Below are 13613 nucleotides of genomic sequence, written 5' to 3'. Positions count from 1 at the left end.
CTTCTGTTTTCCTCAGACTCTTGTGTGTGTGTGTGTTTAATCACAACCCCTTTGAGTGAGGAGATAGTGGGGGGAGCCATGGGCTGGCTGTGACCCCAGAAGGAAAGGTGCCTGCCTTTACGGAAAGGGATATCCCCTCACCCCAATCTGTTTTTGGTGGTTTGCCTTCCTGCAAGTGAGAATCCTCAGGAATAGGGGTCCCTCACTGCCCAGCCCCAGCTCCTTCAGGACAGGCCTGGATCTGCCCGCTAGCTCTTTGCTGGACTTCTCTGAGACTAATTGGGTGACGTGGCCACACGGAGTGAAGGTGAGTGCCATGGAAGGGGACACCTATTGTGGTTCCATGCCAAGCTCAGATGTGTTAATTATTAATCAGTATCACTTGGCCATGAAGTCCTAGGTCTTGGCCCCTGGAGTGGCTCCTGTTGACTTCTGGTAAGGTGAGTAGTCCGGCCATTTTTTGGCCAGGGAGATATCTCTAAGTGTTGTCCACCTGCTATGTTCCAAGGGCCTACCCCTTATTGGGGTATGGTCTTCTCTGCTCTTTTTGCGGAGTGAAAACATACAGACACAGACACAGACACAGACATACACATAACTTACATATACTCACTCACCCATGCATGCACTGCCACACAGATACACCATCCCACACCCTTCCACCTACACACTACATCTAATACACATTTAGTCATTTTTTGACTCCAGATTTCTAGTGATAGAGCTTGAATTATGTATAATTGAAGGGTCAGGTGGTAGAGGAAGTTGTGAGAAGCCAGGTGGGCCCCCTGGTCTAACTCTGTTTAGCTTATGTTTGGTCTCCTTCTTAGAAACTGCCCTTGATATACTCTACATCCTCTCCTCCCTCACCTTAGATTATGATGGAGCTGTCCAATGTGGAGACACAGCTATACACATTCCTACCTGCACCACCTGCATGCACAGCCATCCATGCGCACATATTGAACAGGTATCTTGCTTTGCCAGGGTTGATCCACCAGGCATCTTCATGGAGTTTATATCAGGGATTCATATTCACCTGATGTATAACTTTAAAAAATTTATAAGTAGAGACATTAAAAATATTTTGAATAGAGAGAATCTGTTAATGTGGTTCTTCAAAGCTCAAAAGTCATAAAAGGCTACACTGAAACATATCCCCCCAGACCTGTCCCCTGTGCCCTTGCCGCTCCTCACAGACCCATGTTGTTAGTCTTGTGTATCCATTCTTAGATATGTCAATAGAACTATATACTCTTCTCTGTCCTTTTTATGCAAAAGTGACAAGGTATTTATACTGTGTTTTGCTCTTTTTAATTAACATAATGTATCTTGACAATCTTTCTATGATAGTACTTAAACAGGCGATGTAAATTTTGACCCTGCTTTAGTTAAAGAGTGTCTCCTTCCTGGCCTCGAGTTATTTTGTGGGAAGGACTTTCTATTAACTTCGCTTCAGGAGGCACGGATCCAGCATAGAACCGCGTCCTGGCTTTTCCCTATGAATTGTGATGGGATGGACAGAAGTGGCTCGTCACATAAGAAAGGGGGAAGAAGGTCATACGTAGATTTTTAGGATCACAGGCATAGGAATTTTAAAGGACTCCATGAGGATGAAAAGGCCTGAAATATCTACTGGGACTGCATGAGGGGGGCTTCAGGTGTGATCAAAAGGAAGGGAGAGTATTTGCTTAGTGCTGACCACCTGCCAGGTAGGATGTCAGTTGTAAATGCGGGGCTCATGGTCTCTTGATTTGACAAGGATGCCAACTCAGGTTGGAGGCTGTGATTTATCCTCATGGGAAACAAAGCCTCTGAGAGTTAAGCACCCATCATCATTCAGGTAGGTGGCGATGCTGAGGCTCGAATCACAGTCTGTTCATCTCTACAGTGCAGGCTCATTTTATTGCATGATTAAAAGAAGAGGCTGGTGCTATCCAAAAAAACCCCAACAACAAACAAAAACAACAAACAAACAAACACCAGGCCATTGCTGGAGAGAGCGGAAATGGGTAGAGCTACAATCTACTAAAGCTGGTCATGTGCCCACCAGCATCTCCACTCCTGGGTATACACACCCAAGAGAAATGAGTGCATATGTCCACCAAAAAGACGTACCAGTACTTTTGTTCATAGCAATCCAGTTTGTAATAGCTAAAAACTGGAAACAGCCCAGATGTCTATCAATAGTAGAATGGACAAACTATAGTACATTCATACGATGGAATACTAATGTGCAAATACCATAAAATAATCTGATATTTGCAACATTTATTAATCTCGAAAATGTTATGTTGAGTGAAATAAGCCAGGTACAAGGCTACAGGCATACCTCGTTTTATGGAGGCATACCTCGTTTTCTTGCACTTTGCTTTATTGTGCTTCATAGATGTTTTTACAAATTGAAGGCAAGACCCTCCACCAACAAAAAGATTACGACTCGCTTTATTGTGATGGTCTGGAACTTGCAATATCTCCTAGGAGGTATGCTTGTATATACTGTATGATTTATTTTATATGAAGTTCAGGAATCTGCAAAACTATGGTGTTAGAAATGAGGGGATGTGGTAGTGCTTGGGAGGGAGTGCGTCATATTTTCTGGGTTATAGAAATGTTCCATATCCTGGTATGGGTCGTGGTAAAATGTGTTGGGTTATACACTGGTAAAATGGGTTACACACTGAAGATTTATATACTTTTCTGTGTGTATGCTATAACTTAATTTAAAATGTTTAAAAAAGAGTATGACAATGCTTTCCCCGCAGCCCTCCCTTCCCAAAACATACAGTTGTATTGGCTCAGTGAATTTCTTCCTTGCAACAGAGATGACACACCATGAGAGCAGATAAAGGGAGGAAGGACCTACTTATGCCCCACTCACTGGCTGCCTGGTGATAAGGATTGGCCTTGCATTTACATAGGATATCACCGTTTACCAGACTCCTTGCCTATGTCCCCTCATCTGGGCATCTGCAGCCATGGGAGGGAGGCTGGGATTATTTCACAGCAGAGGAAATTGAGGTTCCCAGAAGGACTCATGTGGGGCTGTGCAAGGCCATGCAGCTTGGAAAGGATGCTATCTCAAGGAGAAGGGAGCAACTCTGGGAGGGAGGTGGGGGAAGGCTTGGGGACACAGGTGGGAACAGGTGCAAGAGGGGCGACCCCGGAGAGGCTGCCAAAGCAGTCAGCTCTCCAATGCACTGCTTCTATATCAAATAATTGTGTAATGTGAGTAGCACTTAATGGTTTACAGTTCCAAAAGCAGATTCAAGGCAGATAAACAAAGAAAAGCAAGTGTCATTCAGAAGTGAGGAAAGGCTAGGTGTACCATGAACGCAGCATGAGTTCCTTGCTGGGACTGTTTCTGAAGTAGCCTTGGCATTGATTGAAACACAAAGGACCTGATCAGGGGTGGAAAATGTAACATGCTCAGGCTAACATCCGAGCCAATACCTACTATCCAGTTACTATCACCCGTGGAAAGTCACTTGAGAGTAAAGTTCTTTCTTGGCACTGGATTCTATGTAGAATTGTTTGCATCGTTTCTTGTGCTGTCAGCAGTAGTGAATTCATGGGCAAGGTGTTCAGTTGTGGCTTTATGGAAGCCCAGAAATATTCCTTCAAGGGGCCTGAGGTACTCGGCAGGCACTGTCTCTTTCCACCTTTGCTGCTACTGGACAGGTGAGCATTATGTTGCTCTCGCTTCATGGGAATCCCTTGGAATGTCTGCCCTGCCCACAAATAAATGCACTAGTGAAGCACCTCCGGTTTGAGTCACCCTGCATTCACTTGGGCCTGTTGGGATAAGCCCAAGGGTAACCCTGAGATGCAGAGTGGGGTGAGTTGCTGGATCAGTTCTACAGAACTACTTGCCTAATGAATGCTCTGCCAAACATAATGGTAGTGTTACATGAGGCTGTGCTTTCTCTTAATGACTGGCTAGGCTATTTGTGGAGGCTACTCATGATTTGTGTAGGATAATCAAATCTCAACAAACAGGAGGAGTTGTGGCCTTACTAAGGTGGCATTCAGGACATCTAAGCTCATGTTAGGTATTTCATATAAGAAAGGAAGGGGTTGGCCATAGCCCTGCTTCATACTATTTAACTGGAGATGATGGATACAAAAACCATTCTCACCTCCCATGATTCTAGTGGTTATTGTTGAACATCGATTTAGTGGGCATGTTCAAAACCTGGATCTCTGTTAGGGGGACTATGTCGGGCATATTTTATTTCAGTGAGCTCAGTATTCGAGCGATTTTGATCTGTTGGATTGGGTGTTTCCCTTCCATTTCACTGCAGAGCCCATTACTCCTTTTTGTCTTAGATCTGTCACATTCCCCTTCTCATATGTGGGGCATGTGGGGTCACACAGTCATCTGTCCATGCCTGTTCAAGGCCATGATCAAGGCCAGATGTCTTAGCCAGTTTCTGAGCTACTGCAGTGTCTTTCCAGCTACACAAGCCACTGGTTCCCCTTTTGCTTAATTAGCTTGGGTTAGGCTTTTATCACTACTGTTAAATTAGTTTAATTAGTTCTGATTAATTAAAATTGGTTCCAGGAGTGGGTTTTCAATTATCTGTCATTTTACTTGGTCTCTTCAACATCTTCAACTCACTTGTCATTTGTTCTGTTAAAGCCTACTCATGCATCCACTGTCAGCTTTCTCCACAGTTGTGTCTGAGTCACCAGTAGGTACAGCTGGAGAAAAACATAGAGCCACAGCTGCTGGCCAAAGCAAAGCAAAGAAGAGCAAACAACACAACACTGCTTACGGGATCTTTTCCATGGGCTTAACATGTCCAAAGTAGAACCCTTGATCCTCTCCTCAAATCTTCTCTACCCGATTTGAGTCACGGGTCCCACCATTTGGTTCGGGGCGAACACCCGAGTCATCGACTCTTGTCTTTCACACTCCACATCTGATTGTCAGATTTGCCATCAGCAAATCTTGTTGGCTCTACCGATGAGACATATCCTGAATCTCATCAGTTGGTACTTTCTACCCTGTTCCCCTCACCTCTGCCATTGATGGCTACAGTAGCCTCCTGTGTGGTGTTCCTTCTTCCATGCTTGTCCCTTAGCCTGTTCTCCACACGGCAGCCAGTGTGATCCTTTTAAAATGTGACTGTAGTCCTGTGCTTCTCTGGTTTCTAGCGACTCCCATCACACTGAACATAGGTGATTTCCAACACCCCATGTAATTTGTCCACTGGCTCCCACTTCTTGCCCCCTTCCCTTGGCCCTGGTAGTCCCTTTTATCTGGAATGCTTGTCCCCAGATATTTGCAGGTCTCTTTCCCTCACTGTATTCAGATCTCCACTCAGCTGTCACTTCTCTAGGAAGACTTCTCTAAGCATCCCATTTTCACAGCACTCTCGGCACTCTGTTCCCTCCCCTTGCCTGTTTCTTCATAGGTCTTCTCTTTCCTTTTTGTCATTTTTTTTTTGTTTATTTATATGTTTGTTTATTTGTCTGAATCTCTCCCCTTCCCCCACGAATATAAGTTAACAGTGTCCAAAATAGTGTCTGGTGTAATAGTAGGTTATCAAATATTTACGGAATGAACAAACAAGTGAAAGAAGGAGCCAAAGGGAATGGTGCCAACTTCTGGACCGACCCTTAGTGTTGGCTGCAACCCACCCCCGCCGAGTTTCCCTCATCAGCTCTCCCCTTCAACCTCTGGCCCTTCCTGCCTCCTTACTGTCAACAAGCAACATGGTCTCCTGTGTCACAGACGAAATAGAAGCCAATTGGAGGCAACTTCCTCACCAAGTCTACAAATAGCCAGCCTTCACCCCGGTCCTTTTAGACACCCATCCCCCAAACACAGAGGAAGTGTGTGACCCTCCACCTGGGCATCCCATGTCCGAAACTCAGGGACTTGCCTCATTCTCAACTCTCGCCCTTCTCTCCACGACATCCTTCCCATCCACATTTCAATATGCCCATGTCTTTCCCATCACCCACCCTCCTCTTGCTACCACCTTCCCTTGCCTCCCTTTCACAGTCAAGCTTCAGACTAGCATTTTCTACACTTGCTCTCTCAGCATCCTCACTATTCTTACCCTAGTAATTACTGGTGGGGAGCCTCAGGCTGCAGAGGAGACACAGGAAAGGCTGGGCTGGTTCCTGGTCCCACCAGAGCCGGGAGAGAAGAGATGGGGAGGAGTGTCTCTGGGAGCAAGGACAGCCTCATCGGCTGAACCACGTCCTCTGGCGCCATCTGCTGGCCATCTTGGACTACAGCCCTTTTGCTGCAGGGAGAACCTGTATGTTCTGGATTCGCTGTGAGCTTTTCTGAATAGAAAAAACAAAAACAGAAACACCCCCAAACGAAAACAAAGTCAAGACAAAAAAACACAATTAATCATAGGAAATACCTTAATTAATGTTGAATAAGTGAATAAAATAAGATCGTAACTTATTATAGAGTATCATTTATTTTTCATAACAGTAAAAAGAGGCCTTGGCCCCCAAGAGGAAGTATTTTCTTCATTCATTCTTTTGTTCATTCACTAGACTTTTGGTGATTTCCTTTTGTATGCCAGCCTCTGTGCTAAAATGGTTTAATTATGCTTCAATAAATAAGTTTACTAAATAAATAAGAAATGTAAACTTATTTTGTTTCCCAAGCGAAGATGGACTGTATGATTTCAATTCTTTTAAATTTGTTGATGTTTGTTTTACGGCCCATATGATCTACGGTGCTTGCAAAGGGTGTGTATTCTGCTATTGTTGGGTGGAATGTTCTATAGATGTTGATTAGATCCTGTTGGTTGATAGTGTTGATTTCTTCTGTATTTATCAGTTGTTGATAGAAGACTTGTGAAGCATCAACTATAATTGTGCATTTATTTATCCTTTCAGTTCTATTATTTTTTTAACCAATAAATTGTTTTTGGACGTTTTGGCCTCACAGAAAAAGTAAGTATATAGACACCCTGTTTTCCCTATTATTAACATCTTGCATTAAAAGGGTACATTTGTTACAACTAATCAACTAATACTGGAACATCATTATCAACTAAAGTTCACAGTTTATTCAGATTTTCTTAGTTTTTACTTAATGTCCTTTTTCTGCTCTGGAATTCCATCCAGGATACTACGTTACATTCGGTTACCATGTTTCTTTAGGTTTGTTCCCTCTTGGTTGTGACATTTTCTCAGATTCTCCTTGTTTTTATCCCAAGTAATAAAAATAGTATTCTATGTTTTAAAATAATTCTCAAAGTTTTATTTTATATATTTAGATCTTTGGTGGACTTGTGGTAGAAGGCAGGGGTCCAAGTTTATGCTTATTCCTCATCACTGGTTGGTTATCTCAGGGTTACTTGTTGGATGATCTGCCCTTTTCCCACTGATTTAAAATGGCATCTAATGATTATTTCTGTGGAATAGGAAGGATGTTAATTTTTGAATATTGATTTAGACTTGGCTAAATTGCAAACTCTTCTTTAGATTGGATTATTTATTGGTCACTTTTCTTGGATTTTCTAGGTAGATCACCTTACCTGCCAAGTTTGATAGTCATGTTTCTTTACTGTTAGTATGCCTGTTTCTTTCTTTTTTTCTTATTCCATTAAGTATAACTACTGGCACAATGTTGAGTAAAACAGTGATATAGGGATTCTAGCCTCATTCCTGACTTTAATGGGCATGTTTCTAAAGTTTCTAATAAATACACTGTCTGCTGTAAGCTTCTGGTGGCTCCCTTTTATCAGGTTAAAGAAATTCCCTTCTATATTTAGTTTGGGTTTTATTATGAATGAATATTGAATTTTATCAAAGGCGTTTTCTGCATCTATTAAAACGATTATAGGGTTTTCTCCTTTTATCAATGTTAATTACATTGATAAAATTTCTAACGTTTTTCTTCTATTTTGGGGGCAGTCCTTGCCTTGTTGTATTAATCAGCTTAGGCTAAGTTCTGCTCTGGTAACAAACAAACCCCAAATCTTTGGGAATGACAACATAAGTTTATTTCTTGCTCATGTCACATGAGGATTGATTTTATACCTTCTTAATTTTAGGACTCACATTGATGGAGCATCCCATGGTAGATGGAAAAGAGAGATACTAGAACATCTTAATATTTCTTCTCAGAAGTAGCATGTGTTACTTCTACTTACATTTCATTGGTCAAATCAAGTCAGTGCCTGAGCTTGATGTCAGTGAACAGGCATATAATCCTTCTGCAGAAGTGCCCGGCAGGTTGGGGCAGTGAATGTTTTGTCAATAATACAGTTTACCACACTGGTCATAAAATATTCTTATTTTAATGTGTTGCTGGATTTAATGCGCATGTGTATATTTAGGCTTTTGAATCTTTGTTTACAAGTGACCTAAGATTTTTTTCCCCTCCTTGGGCTTTTCAGGGCTTTGCCCCTACTCCCTCTTGGGCATTTAAAGTAATTTGGATAGCTTTACATCTTTCTACTATACACATAGGGAAAGTACATATAAAATGTTAATTATCTGTTTCCTGGAGATTTAAATAACTTACTTGCAAAACTGGCCGGACTTAGTGCATTTTTTCTTAACTACTCAGAAAGCAGCTGTTGGGCAGTAGGACAGTGGCTAGAGGTTAGATGACTGGGCAGGCTCTTCTTAGAGTTAGATGTGGGCGTGGGGGAGATATGTGGTGGAGAGGGTAAAGCCTTTCCTTGCCCACTCCTAGCCAGTGGTGCCCTTGATGCGGAGGCAAAACTCGGGGATGGCTCCTGAATCTGTCTTTTAATGCAGCTTCCTCAGCTCTGGAGTCCCCACTCTTTGCAAATGGTTGGTTGATATCCTTAGTTTTCAGATCCATTTTGAGTCTCTATTCTCTTTTTAGATTTTTGTTGCTGTTTTAAGGGGAAGGTTTTATAAACGGTTTGGCAGGATGCCACCTTAAGTTGGAGGTGCCTGTCCTTGAATTAAAGGAAACAAAAAAAACTTTCTTACACCAACAATGTGTATGAGCTTTGGTATTGCAGTCAGGAGGAAATGTGTGTATGGACAACCAGAGTCAACCCTGTATGTTTTACCAAAGTAAATACGAGGTCATGGAGACAGTGTTGGGGCTGGAAATGTGGATTTGGGATCTGGATGCGCCTATGGATGGCATTGGAGGAAAGAAAGGAAAAAAGCAGGAAAGAAGGAAAGAAAAGAAATCTGAGAATAGAACTTTAGGAAATGCCTAAATTTAGGGGGAGGTGGGAGAGGGGCAGGAATAAAATCTTTCCTGAGGTGTTAAGGGTGCCTCACAAGGCAGGCAGGTCTTGAGGGTAGCTTGGGAATGCTGAGGGTGGTGGGTACGGCACATGTATATGTCATCTTCAAAACCTCCAGAATCTACCTCTTCTCATCATTTATATCAGGCAGAGTTGAGAAATAGGAGGTGAAGGTGCCAGTTGTGGCCAATGGCCAAGTCTCTATCATCTCTTGCCTGGATTGCTGCAGCCACCATTCTCTAACCGGTCTCTTGCTTCCACTCCGATCCCTTCCTCTTCCTCTCCTTTCTCTCTCTTCCTCTCTCAATCTCTCTGTCTGTCTTTCCAACATGACAGCCAGAGTGACACTGTTCACCCAAAGTCAGAGCCTGTCATTTATCTCCTCAAGCCCTCCTAAGGCCCCACCTCACTCAGAGGGAAACCCGGAGTTCTGCTATGCTTTACGCACACCTGTGCCCTTTGACTGCCGTCACCTTCTACAACTGGCACCTTCACCTCCTATTTCTCTACTCTGCCTGATCTGCTCCAGCTACAAAAAGCTGAGATTGAAGCATGAGACATTTGGATGGGAGGACGGAATGCACCAGGGATGGTGCTTGGTCCCCAGGGCCAGGGATCTCCCTCCCTGTGTATCCTGCCTGTTTCCACGGTACATCCTCTTCATGTTTAATAGCCCATGTTGAAACAGCCATTGATCAGCTTTTTACGACTTGCAGCTACATTCTCAATGGAGCCAGTGTGCTAAAGATGTCAATCATTACCTGCCCCACCACTCCCCCATCTAGGAGAATCACTCTGCCCAGACCCTGCTACCCAGACAGCTGTGTTTTATACCACATGATCTACCCCATGCCCATCTGCCTGCCCAGCTGCTCAACCTTGTCCCCAAATTAGCCAATCCATAGGCTGGACAATGACCAGCCTATATAGTTTAGTTCAAAGATGAGTGGGACCCACCTGGACTCTCTCTCAGAAATAAGACCTGGGACTCCTTTGGTTTTCGACGAGACAGAAGGAGGTGGACATAGCATGGGAGGGGAGGGTCACGTGAATGGAGAAACCCGGAAGGAACGTCCACACGTGTTATGGGTGAGGTCTCTGGGGCCGCCCCCACTGCATCTCTCCCTCCAGCCCTTGGCTCTGAAAGCTCAGCCTGTCATGGCCCCAGTTCCTGGATTTCTTCTTGATTTCAAATTCTTCCTGCAATTTCCACTACATTCTCCCCGAGACCAGAGCAATTTGAGAATGTAGGCTGGGGTCCTATTCAGCATTCCTTTTGTTTCCCTGTTCCTGGCAAGGGGTGGATGGAGGAAGGGAAGAAATGCCAGCCCAGATGGGCAGGAGAGTGAGTGCAGCCTCCCTTTCCAAAGGCTCCACCCCCAGTACCACCTGGGCCCACCGGGCTCCCCAGAGAACTGTTCTGAGCTGAGAGGCTACGGGACCGGTTTAGCCTTTACAAGCATCTGGTTTTGTGCTTCCCTGCAGCCACAAGAAAAAGAAAGAAAGAAAGAAAATTCTTTCCAAGTGGACCGTGAACATGTAACCCCCTGGGGGTATAATAGGATGAGAATAGAAACAGGGTCAAGAGGGCACTGAGGAGTCAGAGCCCTGACAGGTCACCGAGGGGAGGGCCACCGAAGTCCCAAACCTTTCCTCAGGACCTGTCAGCAACTCGAGCAGCAACGGTGGTGAGGAAGAGCCTGCAGGGAGATGGGACTCCAGGTGGGAGGGTTGGGCTGGAGGACAGGTAGAGCAGGTGTCCCTGCCGAAATCCAGGTCACAGCTGGCTCTCTGGCTGGGGGAGCATGCAGATGCTCACCCCTTGAGGACTGGTGGGACCAGCTAGGTTGAGGGTCTTGCAAAGACAGTGATGTTGAGCCAGCTACCAGATTGACAATGGGGCAGTAGTATCCCAGGGAAGGTCAGTGGATCCACAGGCCCAATATTTAATGAACACTCACGCCCAGTCCTGAGCAGCGCTGGGGAAAGAGAGCCGTCTATCCCTGGTGGAGGCAGATATGAATTCTATCAGTGGACTCTAGGCCAGGGTGACCTTGGTGTGAGTTACTGGGGAGGCTGAGCGATGCTTGTGGCTTAGTTCTGGGCAGGGGATCGAGGAAGGTCTTGAGAAGAAGATGAAGTGTGGAGAAGATGGGCAGGCTGAGGGCCTCAGGGAGCCTGAAGCCTCAGGACCAGTGGCCTTGTCGTTCCTGCACAGAGTAGAAGAGATGGCTTTGCAGAAGGTGAGTGGGCTTGTATTTGGGGTGTCTAGGGATCATCCACGGGGAGAATGAGCACACATCTGGAGCTAGAGACAGATCTTTGGGAGCCATTTATGTATGAAATTGAGATGATTTGGAGTGGATGAGATTGTGTGGAAAGTTGAGAAAAGAAGAAAACCCTAAGGGACATTTATAGGACAGAGAGGGGCGCCTGCGCAGGAGTCTGAGAGAGAGTATGTGGTCAGGGGACCCAAAGAGATCCCAGGGGTGTGGCTCAGGCAAGGAGAGGAACATTTCAGGAAGCAGGAGTGGCCACCAGTGTGGACTGCAGCAGAGACAGAGGGGAGGAAATCGGAGAAATGAAAAGTCCCAGGTGACTTGCAAAAGCAGCCCTGTGGGATGCTGAGGACAGAGGTCCTGAAAAGAGTGTGGGAAGCAAAGCAAGATGGGTGGCAAGAGCCCAGCTTGAGAGGGAGGGTGGACTAGAGCTGGAGGTTTTGGGTGGGAAGCAGGAATGAGTCTAAGGATGGGGGCGGGGAGGGCAATTGGGCAGATGCCAATGTCTGGAGGCTTGCTTTTATCGCTGTCACATCTCACAGGACCATCCCCTTCCCACTAACAGACTCCCTCAGGCCTCACCTCATTTCTTGAGGGTTGTGCAAAGGAACTCTTACTCCCATTTTGATGGGCACTGAGAGAGTCTCCCCTATTTCTCCAGTCACCTTGACATTTCAGAAGAGCCTCCTGGAGACAACAGCTACATTTTTTTTTTTTTATATGCATTGCAGGGACAGTCTTTAATGAGATATGTGGGCCAAGCTGGGGGCCTGGGGACCTGAGGACCCAGTAAATGCACTTCTTCTAGATGCCCCAAAATCACTTGCAAGAGGCTCCCCTCTCCAGAAGGGCTATTTCTACTCCCTCTATTCCTCTTGGCCACTCTGACTTTTTTGGCATGTCCTGAGACCAAGGTCAGCAACTCAGCAACATACGACCTGGTTCCTGGATGCCCCTCTGTGGCAGGCCTCTCTGGGGGCTCTGCAGTCCTCCCCTATCTCATGAAGGCTTGGTACTTGGTGTTGGGGGTACAGGAAGAGGGAACTGTAAGCAGAGGGCCTCTGTGCCCAGGAGAGGGGGGCCGAGGCTTGGACATCGGGCGTGTTTTGCTGATTGACCATTGTGCCTAGAGAAAGTACTGGCCAAGCTGCTGGCATTGCCAGCCTCCACACTCACCATTATCTGGGGCAAAGAAGCCCCGTCTAAAATCCTCCTGATAGAGACTCCCTCCCTGCCTTGCTCCCTTGCTTCCACCGTTGACTTCCTGGGAGCTCAACTGCCCTGGCATATGGGATCCAACACTCACCCTGCTGAGAGATCCCCTCCCCTGCTGTCGAACCCCTGCCCAGGAGCCCAGTATTCAATCCTCTGACATTGGGGTCTGTGCCTTCGCTGGCCCCTGATTTTACTGATGGCTCTCATCTGTGAGAAGACCTTGAGGGCTGTCCTCCAGTGCCCCCAACTTTAGGGTGGCCAGCGTGCTGCAAAGTGGGGCCGTCTTTGAGTATGCAACATACTCCTAGCACCTGCCTTAAACTGCCCTTCCTGTGTCTCGGGGGGATGCCAGGCCTGAAAGTCCAGAACCCGATGTAGACCCATAGTGTGAAATGTTAGTTTTCCAGTGCTGGCTGCCTTTTTACCTTAGAAAATTGGGTTGAGGGGTCTGAAATTGTGGTGACCTTTCAAACAGACTACTTTCCCAGTACAAGATAGAAAGTTTGGCTCAAAATACTGGTCCCAGCAACTGGCTTTTCCAGTTTTGGAACACGCCCGCTCCAGACACCCCAGGGTATTGTCTAACCAGCTCTCCTTTCAAGTGTCCATAGTCATCACTCCCATGCTGGTTAAATGTATGTAGTTGATCTTATCCAGCTGAAGACCGAACTACCTGCAATCTCTTGGGAATATGTCATGTTGGACGTTTTACCCAAAGCTAACAAGCATGGTTCCTAGGTAGTTGTTCTCTCATTCACCATATATATCTGTCTACTTGGGCTTGTATATTTTTTCTTGGAATGTTTCACACATTAACTGATGGCTGCCTTCTTCACTGAGGCCCTCAGTACATTGCAGATACATCTGGGGAGACTGACAAAATAAAAATTTGTGCTTATGA

The sequence above is a fragment of the Pteropus medius genome, unplaced genomic scaffold (assembly GCF_902729225.1).
Source record: "Pteropus medius unplaced genomic scaffold, Ma_sr-lr_union100, whole genome shotgun sequence".
Lineage (NCBI taxonomy): Eukaryota > Metazoa > Chordata > Mammalia > Chiroptera > Pteropodidae > Pteropus > Pteropus medius.
This window is presented reverse-complemented; position numbering follows the sequence as displayed.